Genomic DNA, 18,764 nt, shown 5'->3' with positions numbered 1-18,764 from the left:
ACGTGTTTTTTAGATCATACTCTGTTGCTAAATAAACACAAATGGATAATGAATACTTTTTACCTCTAACCAGCCAAATATATTTGAATACCTTATATTTAACCCAACATGATCCTTTAACTCTATTCGTTTATTAATGAATAAGTTATTCTGGGTAGGTAAAATTACTTCCTCAACACAAGTAAAGAAAAAACATTTTGAGTCATCAGAGTACATGATCATGGAGGCTTACCCTTCTTAGCTCTGTCATATTGGTGATTGTCTTATTCTGCTTTGATATTTAATTTAAGATTTCTAAGGAAAATATAAATAGACATACTAAAAGGAAAGAGGAACAGGGTTCTGATAACCATATACACCAAGATAAATCAAATGCCTGAAATGTACCTTCTGTAGTAAATAATATGTTGCCTACGTTGAGATTAACTTACTTGGTATCTTTTCACTATAAAACATTAAGCAAACAGCTTCATTCTGCCTGGTAGCTAACCCACCAAACCAGGTACTCCACAGTGCCGCCATCTGGTTCCTTCTGTTTATGCAATTGTCCACAACCATCTTTTGGCAATGTGCTAACAGAAGGAAGGCAGATAAGAAAGGGCATACCACTTTTCTTTGAGAAAAGCATAAAAAGACTTCACACCCATGAGTCAGAATAGGCAACTGACCTGTAAGAACTGTGAATTAAAGTAGCAAAGCAAAAGAAAATGTCAGGAAAGTACACAGGAGATAACAGCTCTAATTAGTGAGATGAGGCATGTATTCAAGAAAGAAAATAATAAGTTAGAGAAATGTAGAATATAATTTTTCAGGATAAGATAACATGCTAGAGAGATAAAAGACACGGTAAGGTTGCTAAAAGTTTCATATCATGACCTAATCCATGAGGAGACTGGCTGACCTCAGTTCACAAGACTTACTACTTGAGCAAGTCTCACATTTAAAGGGTGAAATTGCCAATTTTTACTTTTTAACCCTACCCACTTGCTTCCCCTTTTCCCTCCTTTAAATTCTCTGCCTTCTCAACATATACACGGGAATAGTTTATTGCTTAGGGAATAACATTTTGTTTAACAAGGCAAGGCAAGAAAGTCATCTGCGTGGTGTAGCTGATGAAGGTTGCATTCTTCAGTTATTGAAATCTAAGGAGTTGAAATATTTACCCTTTACTTGTGAAAAGTAAGAAGACTAAGCATATTCGTCTTCAAACAAGTGCAATAAGGAACGCTGGTCCATAGTTACACTAAGAGTTACAAAATCATACCCTGGTCATGTGCATCATCTGCCAGCCATGGTCATCCCCCTCTTGCTTGCCAGGGTTCACTTACAGGAAGAACAAACCTTGAAGAATCAGAGAAGATAATTGGGCTTAAGGAGGCTGGAGGAAAGAACATGAGGACAAGATGGCGGCGTTCATAAAACCTCAAGCAGGAAGAATGTGGAAGTTTTTGTTTTTCCTTTTTTAAATTTTTTCTTTGTTTTTACTCGATTTTTTTAACTTGGTTTGTAGATGTGTTGATCAGCATTGCCAATAATCACATTGTCTGTTTCAAAACTGCAAAGAAAATAAGCATATAAGCTATTACTATAAAGAATGATAAGTATTTGAGGTGATGGATGTGTTAAGTTGATTGGTGATGAAATTATTCCACATTGTATGCATAATACTGAAAAGTTATCTAATTGCATATGGTTAACTTGTATTTTTTTTAAAAAAAGGAGAGTGAACACATGTACAACCATGCCCAAGAAAAACTTGGACGCTGGAATAGACTGGAGCAGATCTTTTCTCCTTGTGTAACTTTCCAGGTCTTTGTGTGACTCCCTAGATCCAAGCTGAAATTTTGGGTTCATCTTCTAGAAGGGAAGGAAATCAGACATGGCAGAGGACAATAGAAAGAGCGTGCATCCACCACAAAGTCCCTGACACTGATCAGCCCGGGAACTGCCCCACTTCAGTAATTTTCCTCATGTTCAGAAATAGATGTGTTTTTTTTTTCCAGCATCTAGCATATTTTGACTCCAGATTTGTTACATGCACCTTAAACACATCCAAATTAGGATCTACATACAAGTGTTTGGCTGCTTCATACTTCACCCACACTCTTATTTAGACACATCAGGTAAATGAAAGTCATGTAAAAATAATGGCAATACACGTGAGGACTTATTCAAAAATGGAAAGGAAGAAATTGGAGAGACAGTTCAACAGTTACAAACATGTGGTGCTCTTTCAAAGAATGTAATTTTGGTTGCCATTACTAATAGATGATTGCTCACAACTGTCTATAACCCCAAGGGGATCCAACATCTTTTTGGGCTTCAGTAAAACTTTTATTCATTCATGTGTGCATGTATACACACACACACACACACACACACATTCACATAAACATAGTCACATAAATAAAAAGTATCTTAAATAAAACCCAGAATTCTCTGTCTTTGACCCACAAGCAGCAGGAAATGATCTGAGTGTCACAATGAATGTAGCTTGAGCAAAAGAGACCTCAAAGACTGCTCTCACTCTGATGCACTTTCTCAAACAAGTCCACGTCTACTTCAACAAGCCCAGACCTCCTGGTAATGCCACTCGCTATGAGATTATAGGAGCCAATTGCATTCAAACTACCACATTCCACTCCCTGACCCCCATAAGCTTATAACCATATCACAATGCAAAATGCATTTAATTCAACTTCAATGTCCCATAGTCTATCACAGTATTAACATTTTTAAAAAAAATAAAAGGTCCAAAGTTCAAAGTCTTCTAACTATAATTCTCTACAAAATAAAAATAAAAAATCTCATACTTCCAACATATAAAGATATATGATATACATTACTGTTCCAAAATGGAGGGAAGGGAGCATAGTGAAGGAAGGGAGCATATTGGAGCCAAGAAAGGTGACCAAACTCCAAACTCTGAATCTCCATCTCTGATGTCAAAATGCTCTTCAGATCTCCAATTATTTTCACCTTTGCTGACTGCAACACACTTCTTTCTTGTGTCCTGGTTCCACCCTCTGTTAGCAGCTGAGCTCAGCAGGCATCCCAGTGCTCTGGCATCTCTAAAATCTTGGAGTCTCCAAGGCAATGCAGGTTTCTCTTTCAAAACTCCATGTAATAGCCTCTTGGCCTCCTTTCAGGGATATACCTAGCACATACCTGGCCTCAGCGACATTCCCTAGTTTGGGGAAATATTCAATAACACATTTATTCTATTCTTAATTCTAAAGTCAGAACTACACGATAAAAGCTGCCAAATTTTGCTGCTTGCTGGGGCTGGAATATGGCTTTCTTGTTCAATTACATCTTCACCAGCTTTCTGTTTTTCATGTTTTTTTTCACTGCCTAAGCTTGGCTCTTCTGAAACTGGTTTTGTAGACCAGACTGGATTCAATTTCAAAGATTGACCAGCCTCTCCCTTTCAAGTACTGGGGAAAAAAGCATGCACCATAACACCTAACTCTGGGATTTTCATTAATTTCTTTTAACACATTGGAAATTTTACTGGGTGGGTTCTTGCCCTGAGGTCACTACTTCCTTTATTCCATTTCTTAATCTGTTTATGTCTTTGAACACAGGACTTCGTTCCATTCCACTTTCTGATGTTCTTTTTCTCCTCAAAATTTACATTTTGCTATTTACCCTGCTCAGCTTGCTCTTTTAAATTATGAATCTTTATAAGATTGAACACTAGAAGCCACATGACAATGTCTATAATAGGCTGCTGTGGGATTTTCTCTGCCGACAGAATTAATCCAATTCTCTTAACTTTAGTCTCAGGCAGACTTTTCATACAAGGACAAAAAGCAGCCACATTCTTTACCAAAATATCACAAGAATGATCTCAAGGCAACATACTAAAATTATTCTCTCCTGAAACCTCTTAAGCCAGGCCCCCATAGTTAAAATCTTCCATGATTCTACTAGAATGGCCCATCAAGCACTGCTTAAAGCATTCCACTGCTCTCCTAACCCAAAATCACAAAGTCCAATTTCCTCCAAATAAAAGCATGGTCAGAGCTATCACAACAATATCCCAATACTTGGTACCAACTTCTATCTTAGTTAGGGTTTCTATTGCTTTGAAGAGACACCATGACCACAGTAGCCCTTAAAAAGGAAAACATTTATTTGGGTGGCTTAGAATTCAGAGATTCAGTCCATTGTAATTGTGGTAAAACATGGCAGCATGCACGCAGACATAGTGCTGGAAAATGAGTTAAGGTTGCTACATCCTTGACACAAAGGCAATAAAAAGTGATCTGAGTGTTATACTGAGAGAAGCTTGAGCAAAGAAGACTTCAAAGCCCGCCCCCATAGTAACATACTTCTTCTAACGACGTCCATTCCTAAGTCAACAAGGCCATGCCTCCTAAAAATGCTACTCCCTATGAGATTATGAGGGCCAATTACATTCAATCTAGTATATGATGCATATTGTTATTTGTCATTTCTTATAAAATCTAACTAAAATAGCTGTCCACACTCAATGACAAATTCTGTAATATATTTACATTTTAGTCTTTAAGAAAAATTTAGTGTGCTACAAATTTTGGATAGTTTGATCGGGGATATTTTTTTAATTTAGAGCTGGTATTAGAGACATATGTAGAACATTAGTTTCTTTTAAATTTTTTCAGTGAAAAGAGACTCACATACACACACACACACACACACACACACACACACACACACACACTGCTGAGTTGATACCCTGTAAATTAGGTATCTGATAGATTCCTAATATCATTTTAGAACTGATCCAATGTCACATACCAACATATCAACAGGAGAATTCCTTGCCCTTATCTCTTAAGTGAAATCTATGTGGCAGTAAACACAGTTTATCACTGCTTCTTAATTTCAATATTCATATTTATTAGCATGGGCATATGGATGTACTGGACAGAAGTTTGTTAATTAATGAATACATTTGTAATTTATCAGCTGCTATTTTTCCACCAGCTGTGCTTTAAAAAAATGTGGATCTATTTTGAAAAGCATGCATACCATTTTCCCAAGAAGAAAGTAAAACTTGATCTACTTGATTGCTCTACTATAAATTTGTAGATAAATGAAAAAAACAAAACAAACAATAACTAGTGCAAAAATATTCACCTCTCTGAGACTGCATTGCAACGCATGTGGCCATAATTTCCCTAGTTGTGTCTTCTTATTTTGATAAGAAAATAATCGGATCATTTTCCCCAAAGAATGTCAGAAGCATTGACATGTGGTAAACCCGTGGAGTCATTATGTAGAAGTTAAACCCATGAGTTCCCTAATTATGAAGAAAAAGGCATGTCAGAGACATAGAGAGAGTCACTTTTAATTGTAAATTTCGACTTATACTACAAAATTTAATCCCTCAAGATTTGTTACTTTCTCAGCTGATGGGTGAAAATGGAATAATTGGGAAAAAAAAAAACATGTACGATTTTTTTATCAGTTTTCTAGCCATGTATTGAAGAAGTATTACCCAATAAGTGCAACTGTTGAGGTTTAGTAACAAGACTTCCTTTATTATGATATAAACTTCACACAAATGAGCTGAACTAATAACCTTTACTCCCTCATGACTTACCTAGTACACAGTTATGTTAACATTGTGTCTTGCCTGCTGTTTGATATAGCTGCATTATATCCACCTCCTGCGGAATTCTTAGTAAAAGTTATTTGAATAACTACCTGGACAGCTATTAAATTTTATGTAACTTGACATCCTATAATTCTTAAGTGAGTTTTTTATTTGGATATAAGATCTAAATATTTTTATGATGAAATATAGTGTGCATTTTGTTATTAGTCTGGTATTTTATTATTTCTATATATACAAATATATATTCAAACTTAAATTGGATGAATCATATAATTAATGATTCAAAATATTCATCATTTCTTCCCTTTTCCCCTTATATAAAATAGTGGTACAGATAATTAATGATACCTTGGTTTCTATGAAATGTAATAACTCTAGTCTCATAAATTCTGTCTAATATTCAGAATCTCTCTAACTCAGGGTGCATGATCATTTTTTTTGTTCCAGTTTCATTTACTTGGGCTTTGAAATCCAAGGCTTCCTTCCAAGTTCTTCTACTTCTCAGCCTCTGCTTTGCACAATTTACAATATTCTTTTTACAATCTCAAGTTAAAATTAGATTACTTATCTTAAGATATTTCCTTAGTTATTACAATCAGAAATACCATGTTGAGTCTTTGGATTAGTCAGGGTTCTCTAAGAATCAAAAACAAGAGAATAACTGTATAGTAAAAAAGAAATTGTTGGATTGATATACAATATAATTCAGATTGTCTAAGAATGGTTGTTTTCACATTGGACATGGTGAGAAATTACTAGCTACTCAATCCATGAGACTGGATGGCTCAATACTCCTCATATGGCACACTGTAGAGCTACTGTGTCTCTACCCATGTTGTAAGGCTGAAGAATCTTGGTTCTTATATCAGCAAAAAATGGTAGCTGCATGAATTCACTAACAAGACATGAAAACAAACATGCAAAGGTACTCAATCTCAAGTGAGATGTAGGCATCAAATGCCCCACTCATCTGTTTCACTTTGGTTATCTAAAAATCAACTGTCATTGTGACTTTCATGGATATTTCTTGTTGTCTACCCAAAAGATACACTCACTATGGAAAATACACTTACTTGTCTTTATTTCCTTTTACTTATTAATATCATTTTCAATGCATCTTAGAAATCTTTGGCTACTTGAAACCTTGAGTCACAACAACCAACATCAAACTCAAAAGAAATACTAAGGCTGTGTGATTCAAAACATATGCCAAAATGTTTTTATATGAATTATGATCTTCAAAGGAACAGGTGACTATTGAAACTTAGTGATCTATAAGCATTTGGGATTTATTTCTTAAGTTCATAACATACTTGCAAGAATAGTTAATTATGTAACAGAGAGATTTTTGTTTAACTCTGTACTGCAGAACCTATTTCTGGAGAATCACTTTGCTCCTTGGGTGAAGATTGGGATGCCGTTCATAGAGCACAATTCCAGATAATAGCTTTTTTGTTTGTTTTCTTGTTTGGTTTTAGTTAAATGGAGTTTGGGGAAGGTTAGAACACACTATATGTAAGGACAACATGTGTAGAAGAGAAAAAGAACAAAGATCAGGTACCTGAATCCTGAGACTTTGATAGAGGTGTGTGCAAAAAATGATGTCCAACTAAGGATTACTGGGGTTTTAGGTAGCTTGACTTCTGTCTTAGCTAATATTTCAACATTGCTGTGAAGAGACACTATGACAATGGAAATCCTTATGAAGGAAACATGTAATTGGAGTGGTGTTTTGAGGAGCAACGAGCTACGTTCCCGCCCAGCTCCGCACGGCTAGCTTTACCGGAAATAATTACATGGAATCTGTATTCTTTTAAACACTGCTTGGTCCATTAGCTCTATCCTCTTACTGGCTAATTCTCACATCTTGATTAATCAATTTCTAATAATCTGTCTAGCACCACGAAGTGGTAGCTTACCAGGAAAGATCTTAACCTGCATCTGTGTCGGAGAGGAAAATCATGGCAACTAACTGACTCAGCTTCTTTCTCCCAGCATTCAGTTCTGTCTACTCCACCTACCTCATTTTCTGTCTTATTAAAGGGCCAAGGTAGTTTATTTATTAACCAATAGACAGGTGACCCTTCTCCATCAGAGTGGCTTGCTTAAAGTTTCAGAGGTTCAATCCATTATCATCATGGTGGAGAGCATGGCAGCATGCAGGCAGACATGGAGCTAGAGCTGAGATTCCTATACTTTGCAGGCAACAACAAGGCAACTGAGACACTGGATGGTATCCCGAGCATGAGAAACCTCAAAGCCTGCCCCGCCCCCCAGAGACACACTTCCTTCAAGAAGGCCATACCCACTTCAACAAAGCCACATCTCTTAATGGTAGCACTCCCTATGAGATTATGGAGGCCAGCTCCATTCAAACTATCACAACCTCTTTGTGCCAGATGAAAAAGTAATAATTGACCACTTCTTATTTGCTTTGATTCCACAGTTAATTAGAGGTTGTTCTGTGTGGCCCCAAATTCAGGACACGTGTTTAAGATGGAAAATAGGTAGCTGGAAGCATGACCTCATGTTTACCCTTCAGTTTCTGCCACCTTTGGGTCAGGAAATAACAGTTAACTGCATTTATTTCCATTAATTTTTCCTTCAGCTTTATGACCAATTTAGGGCCCCAAACTGGTCTTCCTGCTTATGTTTAAGTAAGCAATAATAATTAAGTTGAATAGTGTTGCCGAAAGTGGTAGGTTTTGAAAGTTCTAAGCTGCCATCTCTTCTCATTCTTAAAGTCCTTTCCTATCCCGACAAGCCTACAGAATAAACCAGTAGGTACTTGAATAACAAACAGAAAACAGTCAAAGGGCTGTACCATGTGTATTATTTGCTCACTATTACAATCATTTACATATTCCCTGAGAGTACCCACTGAGTTTCGATTGTGGTCAAAACTTTGTGTTAAACAACAGCTCTGCTTTTCTGCTTTCATTGTAATTTAAGTATCGCAGTTTCAACCCCACTCTCACAGGAAACTAGGTAGCTCACGCCTCAGTACACTCAAGTAGAAAAGAGAATCTTATTTTGCAAATTTTGAATAAATCCAAGAATTGGGACCTGTGTCTCTTTGATTTGGCATCCTTTGGTCAAAGATCTTACACATTTTGATGTTTGTCATTCAAGGAAAACATCTGTCTCTTAAAGTGGCATTTTGACATGATCCTGAGTTACCACTGGAACAAGCTATGGGGCTTGTCTATGAGGTCCTTTATAGTAAAGATAAACTATGGAGGGAAGAGCCACCATGAATATAAGCAGCACGATTTCCTAGGCTTGAGTTCTGGGCTGAATGAAAAGAGAATGTGAGCCAAGTGCTAGCATTCATCACACCTTGGTTCCCTGACAAGGTAATGGGAGCAGGCTCCTTGGTCTCCCGCTACCATGACTTTCCTGTCATGATAGACTGCACCCTTACACTGTGAATCAAAAAGGAATCTTTCTTCATTAAGTTGCTTTTGCTACATATTTTATCACATCAATGTGTAAAGTCACTAATATACATGGCATTTCAGGTAGGTTCTTGCTTATCAAGCTGTATCAAAAGCCCCTCAGTGAACTCTCCCTGACTGATCATCTCCTTAAAAGTACTCAGCCCAGGAGCTCAGTTGTTAAGAGCAAACACCTAATGCTCTTTCAGAAAACCCAGGTTTGGTTCTCAGCACTCACAGGGTAACTCACAACAATATGTACCTCTGTAACTCCATTTGCAGGGGATCTGACACCCTTTTCTGGCTTTGAAGCACATACATGTGCTTTGTACATGTATTACACATATAAAAATGCAGGCAGAACACCCATACACATAAAAATAAGTCTAAAACATTAAATACTTTAATTTCATATCTCTGTTCCTACTTTCTCTCTCCCAGTATAACACAAGCTCTGAGAAATCAGAGTTTACTTCTGTCTTGCTGCTAATCCACACTCCCAGCACCAGTTCTAGAAATCACTAGTTGGTCAATTAATAAATGATGCTCAACTCTGGTCAATGATTTTGCTAGAAAGCTAATAAGCTGTAAGCTCACATGGATGTGCGCACACATCGCCCTGAGCAAATCATTCCAGTGGTGTGGGCCTCGTCTCCTTCACCATAACATGAAAATAATGAGCACTGCTTCATCTTGAGAAAATGTCAAGCTGCATTTCTGATGTGCAGTTAATCATCAGAGAATATTGTATTTCGAATAGTACGAAGCCTAGGAAGTTTATCCTGTTGCTTAGCAGTAATGTGATTCCAGATAGTACCTCCACTTCACTAGAGCTGTTAAAATCATCAACATGACCTAGCATAGGACCGATAAACCAAACATGTTGAAAAGCAAGTATCCTTTTCACCGTCTCAATCATTCTCATTTCACTAATAGGGTATAATGTTATTTAGACTTGCATCAAGCCTTGAAAATGAAATAATTAATACCTAAAGAAAAGAACAAGATTTAGTGACATGAACAACTCCTCCACTCGACACCCAAGAAAATCTCTCACTAGTAGACACCAAATTATAAACTGTTCTACAACTCTCTTAACATATTAGAAACAAAGCACTGGGGCTTATGTGTGTGTGTGTGTGTGTGTGTGTGTGTGTGTGTGTGTGTGTGCACGCGTGCATGTGTCTGTCTGTCTGTCTGTTGGACTTGTGTACATATGATTATTGCCTGAAATTTTTCTGAGAAGTCATAGATAAATACCAACTCATCCAAGACAGTGTTCCAATGAGAGATCAATGAAAAAATTCTACACACATGTGTAGCTTAATGAACCAGTGATTTCCTTGAGACTATTTACAGTAATATAAATAAGGAATGGTATCTTATGGAATGCAGTATAGCAATATTCCTCAAACTTGACAAATATACAAACTAATCATGGAATACTGGTTATCATGAGAGTACAACTTGGCAGCCCATTGTTTGGCCTGAAAATTTGAATTTCTATCACACTCTCCAGAAATGTCATCACTGATAGTTCATCAATCACATTTAGAATATCAATGTATTAATAATTATTGTAAGGAAAGTTGAAAGAAATAAAATACCACATACTTTCATTACAGTCCAAATTGAAACTAGATGTAAATGGAAGTTAGACAGAATACTTGATTCCGATTTTTCTACAGATGTGTCTTAACTCTATTTTATGTATAGAAAAGTTTTCCCTGAATGTATGTGTGTAGCATATGCATGCAGTGTCCTCAAAGGGGACATCAAATATATAACATACTAACTGATACTGCTATGGGAGAAATAAAAATATATTCAGCTTCTACAATTGTTTTCCTTGTTATTGAGAAAGTTTCTAAACTTATTTCATTTCAAGAAAGACAGGTTTGTGGATTCTATATGCAAAAGGTTATGATGAGGGATTGAGGGCTTAGTGGATTAAATTACACATGTTCTTTGAACTCGTATTTTATCAAGAAAGAAGGCGCTCATAAATTAGTCTCAAGGAAGATTGTGAGAAATACTAAATTAGAAGAGAAGCTGTCAAATTTTTGTGGAGAAAAGAGATTCACTCCCCCATTGGGATAGGTAAGACTGAGTTTTTTAGAAGAAGTAGAATTTGACTTCATCTTTGAAGGAGAGGTAAATATGACAAAATGACCTTTTGGAGGAAAGACTGAAATGCAAGAGGATTCAGGGTTTATCCTGTAAAGAAAGAAGAGTTTTCTAATGGAGGCTAATAGAATAAGGTCTCCTATAGCTCAAGCTGGTCTCTATCTTAGGCTCTTAAACATCCTGCTTCCATTTCTTTCCCAGTGCTGGTATTGCAGGTGTGCACAACCATGCTTAAATTTAAACCAAAAACTTTATGCATGGTAGGTGCTTACTATAAAACCTGAGCTGCGATTTCCAGCCCCTCACGTTTTGACAACAGAATGGCATAGATACAAGAAGAAACACAGTTTCAAACAACAGGGTGGTCTTCTCATTTCCATCCTTCGCCTGTTTATGTGGGATGTAGTACTTTTCTATCCCCAGGGATGGAGGAGTTAGAGACACCTAAATGTCTGCTGAAGCCAGGCCACAAGATGAGTGAATTTCATTCCATGCTTCAGAATCATTTTCTTTGCAGTCTAGATCAACAGTTACCTATAAGAGGCATCCCAAAAATGTTTTGAATAATCAGGTTCATTTCTGTGCTATTCATAAAACCAAAAAAGTTACACATTTTCAGGGTTGTGTTTTATTCAAGAGGTCTTTAAATACACTTTTTTAATCACAAGAAATGATGGGTTCTAGACTACTATCATGTTTTCAATCCTGCTATGGTTAAAATGTAAAGGAAGAGATGTGAGGGCTTAGGAAGTGTTTCATTTTGCTTTGTTTCAATCAGGCAGGATTGCAGAAGTGAAGTGTCATCTAGAATTCAGGACACAGTCTCCTGAACCTTCCAGGACTGTGTGGTCCTCTCATCCTGGCCATGTTCAAATCATTTACTTGCTTTGATCTTAAGAGTACTGAGGTATTTCTCTTCAATGCTCTCCACCAGGGCAGCTCTCCCTGTTTTCTTTACATCTGAACCTCCGCTGTCCTCTCTGGATTGTTTGAGGGAATCAGACAGTCTGTGGCAAGCCAGGTCTACAGACAAATTTTGTGTCAATATTAGCTTTCTTGCTTTTCAAAGCCTAGAGATGTCAGTGTAGTGTTCTACACTGCTCTGAGTACCTTGATTAACAATGTTAATCTCTCAGAAAGGCTTCAGGTGAAGATATTTGTCTATGGCTGAGCTCACCATGCTTCCTTCTGTCATACTACACTCATGCATGTGAATTTGCTACATTTCTATAGGAGACATTGAAAGCTTTTGTTGTTGTTGTCGTTGTTGTTTTGAGACAGGGTTTCTCTGTAGCTTTGGAGCCTGTCCTGGAACTAGCTCTTGTAGACAGACTGACCTCAAACTCATAGAAATCCACCTGCCTCTGGCTCCTGGGTGCTGGGATAAAGGCGTGCACCATCACTGCCTGGTGAGACACTAGATTTTGAAACTAGAATTAGCTAACTTTCAGACATTAGGGAAGATTACAAGGGAAGTACAATAGCGCAAAGCTGGAAACTGTCTCCAATATCACAGATGGAAGAAAAGAAGGGAGGAGAGTGGATAGAATAGGGGAAAAGGATAAAGGGAGGGAGGAAAGGAAGGAAAAGGAGAAAATATATGCAGGAATACAAGAATGCATGGATCAGCGACTCTTAGAACTAGGCAAAATGTTAAACATATAAGAGATTTTTCAGAGATATTTAATTAAAATGTATTCATAGTATTAAATAGTCAAACGTGAGTCCACAATTTTACTAATATTTTTAGGAGAAACATGTCTTCTATTACACTAGCTATAAACAGACAAATTGTTTCCAGAATGCCATAGCAATGAGCATGTTGAAGGGTGATTCAGATAATGTCCTTAGGTAATTAGTGCTGGCATTTAATGGTCCATGTTTTAATAACAAGGTTGAATACTACTTTAAAGTCATTTTCAATCTCATTTCCACACAGCAACCTTGTGTCTGCAATGCATAAAATAGGAGGCTCATCAATGCAGCAGTGCAATCTGCATTTGTGATCCATTTCCTGTAAGGATGGGATCAATACTAATGATTATTCTAAATACCATCACTGCTAGTTACATAATCTAGGAAAGATTTTTACTTCCCACATATGTTAGATAAATATTTGAACATTTGAAACGAGTTGTTGGGGAATGATGGACAGGTTGGAAGCCATAAACTACAATATTTTTGCTGACATGATGCTTCCACTAAAAACACATTTTAACATTCATATGCTTGTTTTCTTCTCAGTTTGACTGGGCCTCTTCCAATTTTTATCTCTAGAAAAAGAGTACCACTTGAAGTGATAGCACTTTGTCAGGTAAGTCTATCACAGACACAATGTTTGTAGTGTGTTCAGCCAAGGAGAAACCCTAACCATAATGTGGGTCAAACCCCTCTTCTAACCTTTTAATTTGCTGCATAGATAATTTGATCCCTAGGGAAACAGTGTCTCTTGAGGAAGCTCTACCCATCTGGGTGATATAAGTAGGACCATCTGCTCAAATAAACTCCATATTAGAATTTCAAATGTTGTAACTGTTGCATCTTTCACTTCTTACATAATATTTATGCATAGCAACATCAATTATAGACAGAAGTTTCTGTCTTGCCAGCTTCTGCAGATGTCCATTCCCAACAAAACACACAGAGGCCTATATTAATTACAAACTGTTTGGCCTATTAGCTCAGGTTTATTATTAGCTATCTCTTACAACTTAAAGTAACCCATAATTCTTATCTATGTTTAGCCACATGACTTGGTACGTTATTCAACGAAGCATTCTTATCTTGTTTTCAGTATGTTTGGCTGGTAACAGCAAACTGAGCCTTTCCTCTTCGCAGAATTCTCCTAGTCTGGTTGCCCTGCCTATACTTCCTGCCTGGGTACTAGACAATCAGTATTTTATTAAACCAATACAAGTGACAAATCTTTACAGGATACAAGAACATTGTCCCACAGCAAACAATCGTGATGCCTTTCCTCTTGCTGGTTAGTGCATCCACTTGTCTTTCCTCCATACAGCCTGCAGCCAAATGGAGACAAGAAAGATATATCTGGTGTCAACTCTGAATATCCAAAGCAGGAATTCTGAGGAGGAGCCTAGGTCAGAGATTTAGGCAACTCAATGTTCTTTCTAGTTCTTTCTGCATGGTTAATTCTGGCATTTTCTTCATGACAGCTTGGTCACAGCCTTGTTTGTTCACATGTAAAACTTCTCCAATTCACGATGTCAAGTACAGACAGTAACAACACCTATAAGCTGTGCTGTTTCTGTCAGTTTGTCTTTCTATAAGAAAGGGGATCTACACTGTGAAGCCCATGGAGCATCCTCTATGTCACAGTTACTGTATTATGACTGAGATATCCTTACCTGGCTTAAATAACCAGTTCATGTTCTATTACACTGTAGTAATAGGGAGCGGCAGGGCTGCGTCCCCAATACCCCAGCCGCCTGCCCGGCTAGCTTTCGCCCCGAAATAACAACACACAAACTGTATTCATTTAAACACTGCTTTGGCTCATTTCTACCTAGCCTCTTCTAGGCTAACTCTCGCACCTGGACTAGCCCATTTCTTATCATCTGTGTAGCACCGGTCTTACGGGGAAGATTCTAGCCTAAGTCCATCCTGGGTCGGAGCTTCATAGCATGCATCTTCCCTGGAGCAGGGAGCATGGCGTCTCTCTGAGGCGTCTGCTCTGGAGAGGAGAGCTGTGGAGTCTGACCTCACTTCCTCTTCCTCCCAGCGTTTTGTTCTGTTTACCCCTCCCACCTATCTCCTAACCAATGAGAGCCAAGCAGTTTCTTTTTATTTAACCAATGACCTTCCTCCATCATTACACAAAGGAACTGGCATGCCTCAAATGACTAGAGTATTGCAGCATTGTAATATTTTGGTAGCATTTCTATTTCTTACTTCATCGAAGTGCAAAGGCTATGGAAAATAAAACATCTGGAACTTTGATCTCAACCAAGAGGTAACTTACAATTGTACCATCATTATCTACATTCTTTACCATCATAAAATCATAAAACAGTTACATAAGGATGAGGGACATAATGACTCAGGAGATGAAATGGTTGCCGTGGAAGGATGAAGGCTTCAGTTTGAATGATCAGAGCCAATAGAGTCCATGCGAATACAGATATAGGAGTATGTGCCCGTGGTACCAACACATGTAGGTGAAGTGGAAAGTGGAGACAGAAGAATCCCAGAAGTTTGCTAGCCAACTGGAGTACACAATACCCTACTCCTCAAAAGAGACTATCTCAATAAGGAGAGGATCTATACCCGACACTGTCCGCTAGTCTCTAGATGCACACCAGAACATGCTTTTGGACCCAGATTAACATACACACACAGACACTTTTTTAAAAATTTGTAAGCAAAACATTGCTAAAGTACTAAAGCCCTCTATTTATTGAAACTTGTGCCTTGAACGTATGTTGTGTTATTTGCATAATAAAATGTAAAGCATTAATATTTCAAAATCTGGTGGCAGGAGAAAACCATACACCTGCCAGAGTCAGGAGTTGAATCATCTGCTAGTTATGTGCACCACAATGTTTTTTTTTTACGTTCATAATTTGTGGACAAACCATAGTATTTGACACTAATTTTCTCCAAATACAGTGCTACTTAAAACAAACAAACAAACAAACACGTGTCCCTGACCACTAGGAAAAAAACTGACACTACTTTTGGAGCCATGACAAAACAGGGTTTTTTTGTTTGTTTGTTTGTTTTTGTTTTTCAGAAAAGAGACGGAAATTTTTTTTGGGGGGGAGGGGTTGGAGGGCAGGAAAACCTAGACAGCTCCTCAATATTTAAGAAAAGTTCTAATAAAATTGATGGGGGCATTTAAAAATGTGAGTTGTTTGGTGTTGTGAGAAGAAATTAATCAGCATCTAGAAGGTCTGTATGACTCACAGAATCAATATTTTCCAAACAATCAATGGCGGTTGTTATAAATCTACATATGAAAGAAGGAGCTATTGCTATTTCAGTTTAGTTCAAGGTGTTTCAATTTAACTGATATGAATAGTTTATTCATGGGCTTTTAAATCTAACAATACCACTGTTAGGTAATTCCCACCTGTTACATTATATGCTGTATCAAAATAAAATAAATAGAGTTATTTGGAGTACTACCAAACTCTGTCATACTTTTACATAAAAAAAAGAAAGGATTTCAAAGTGCCTTCGCATTCTCCAACACAAATGAGAGGTAATATGTGAGACTCAGGAGTGATATTAGACTATAATAATCCTCTAAAGAACAGGAGACATTTACTTAACAACGTATAACAGTGTCACTTTTGCTAGTTCTAGAAGTTTGGTGTTAGTTATTAAAGAAATGACTAATTTAGCCCAGGCTAGCTTTGAAGTCCTGAACACCCTGTGTCTACTTCCCAAGTGCTGAGCCTGCAGGTGCATCACACTACACCAAATTTATGTGGTGCTAAGGAGTTAACCAGGGCTTGGGGCAGGTGAGGCAAGCCCTGTCCAACTGAGCTATACATCCTCACTCAAAGAAGTATCACTGTCTGAAACAATGGTTTTAAAGTTGGAAAACATGTATTATTCCATGAAACATGTCTTTATACTAACAAGATATATAACATAACAACAATCCCTGTTATAGTAATATTTAAACAGTATTACATGACTCTGTCCAAACTTTTATATGATAGCTATCAGTAGGTGTAATCTTAATGCTCCCCCACACATCCTCAAAGAATAACAAGGCATCCTGAGAATGTGCAGGCTTCTTCTTTCTGCATGTGGAAAGAGCAATCCTTCTGTGGGCCCAGGATCTCCCGGAACAGCATTGACCTGGTTAGACCTTGTTAGGAAGGTGGAAGGCAGGAGAGTAGATATTGGGAAGGTAATCAACAGTGTCTGCCAAGGTCCTGGACAATCACAGACATTCTTCTGTGCTGCCTGGAATGCTAATGAAATCACTGGTTTTTAAACTGCTTCTTGGAGCTTTTCAAATTAGATTTGCTGACAGGTGGGTCTCAAATGAGTTTTAGCTCCCACTGCTCTAATCAAAGGCCTCTCCAAATGGCAGGCTTACATATAGCCTTCTAATATTTTATTATGAATTATTTCTAAGAAAGAAAATCCTTTTAATGCCATCAATTAAACATTTCCATTGTGGACAATCTTTGTATTTGACATCTGAACTTTATTAGTTTAACCTTCCTGAAGCTCAGATTTTGGTGTTACTCTCTATTTTAAGCAATATGTAATATAAAGTAATTTATTTTTATGATTATGGCACTGCTTCATTTTACTTTTTAATATTTTATCTAATATTTATACATGAATAGAACATATTTTGATCAAATCTACCCTCCATTCCTTTTGAACCAATAATTGGTCTATGTCCTTCATCATTTTCCTTCCAGCATCGTGTTCAGTATCTTCTTTTTTCTTACCCACTGAGACTATTTAATGGTGTCTGCTCATGCCTTAGTGTGGGACCATCTATTTCCTTGTAGGGCTGGCAACCCTGAAGAAAACCCATTGCCATTCTTAGCAGCTACCAGTTGTCAGTAGCTCCTCAGGTAAGAGTGGTACTTCACGAACTCTTTCCCAGCAGAGTCTATGATTTGGGATTGCTTGATCCTATGTAAGTCTTATGAATGGAGTCACAGCTGCTGTCAGTTCATGCACACAGCTGAGCTTCCATGTCCACACAGTACTGTTTTGTTGAAGGCATCCAGTCCTTTGGCTTTGGCTTAGTCATTGTTCTACTGATGTGAATGGACACCATGACCATGGCAGCTCCTAAGAAAGAAAATATTTAATTGGGGCTTGCATAGAGTGTCAGAGGTTTAGTACATTGTTATGGTGGGGAGCATGGTCATACACCAGTAAGCATGGAGCTGAGAAGTAGCTGAGAGTTCTGCATCTCAGTTCACATGCAGTAGGATGAGAAATCCTCTAGAAGGGCACACCTCTTAATCCTTTCAAATAGTGACACTCTCTGGTGACCAAGTATTCAGTTATGGAGACCATTGTTATTCAAACCACAACAGACTCTTGAAATCTTTTTGTCCTCTCTCTCGATGATCTAAGAATGGTGGATGGGGCAGGGAATGAATGTTGCATAACTGTCTTGTTTAGCTGAAAACTCCACAGTTTTTTGGTCTATTTGTGTGGACTGGTTATGATTATCTGTATTGATCACCATCAACTTAAGAAGATTCTGTGATATCAGAGAGTTGAGACACACCTATTTATGGGCATGGCAGTAAGAGCTCAGGGAAGAGCTTATTACTGCATCCATAATACTACTGAACAGTATTACTAGGTAACCTATCCAAACACAGATTTTATACCAAGTTAATGGTGCCAGGCAAATGCAATCCCTTAGCACATTCCATTTGAAGAGTTGGTGTGGCAATACCTTGTTTCTACAAATAAAGCTTGCCTGAAGATCAGAGAATGTAGCTAGCTATTAGCTAACCATAGAGGTCTGGAGGTCTGTACAGACAGACAGGAAGGGATATGGCTGGGTGGAGAGAGGAAGTGATAAAGCGGGGGGAAATAGGAACTTAGTCTCTTTTCAGCTCATGTACATCAGT

The sequence above is a fragment of the Microtus pennsylvanicus genome, chromosome 1 (assembly GCF_037038515.1).
Source record: "Microtus pennsylvanicus isolate mMicPen1 chromosome 1, mMicPen1.hap1, whole genome shotgun sequence".
NCBI classification, from domain to species: domain Eukaryota; kingdom Metazoa; phylum Chordata; class Mammalia; order Rodentia; family Cricetidae; genus Microtus; species Microtus pennsylvanicus.
The sequence above is the reverse complement of the archived record's forward strand: the minus strand, read 5'-3'. Positions refer to the sequence as shown.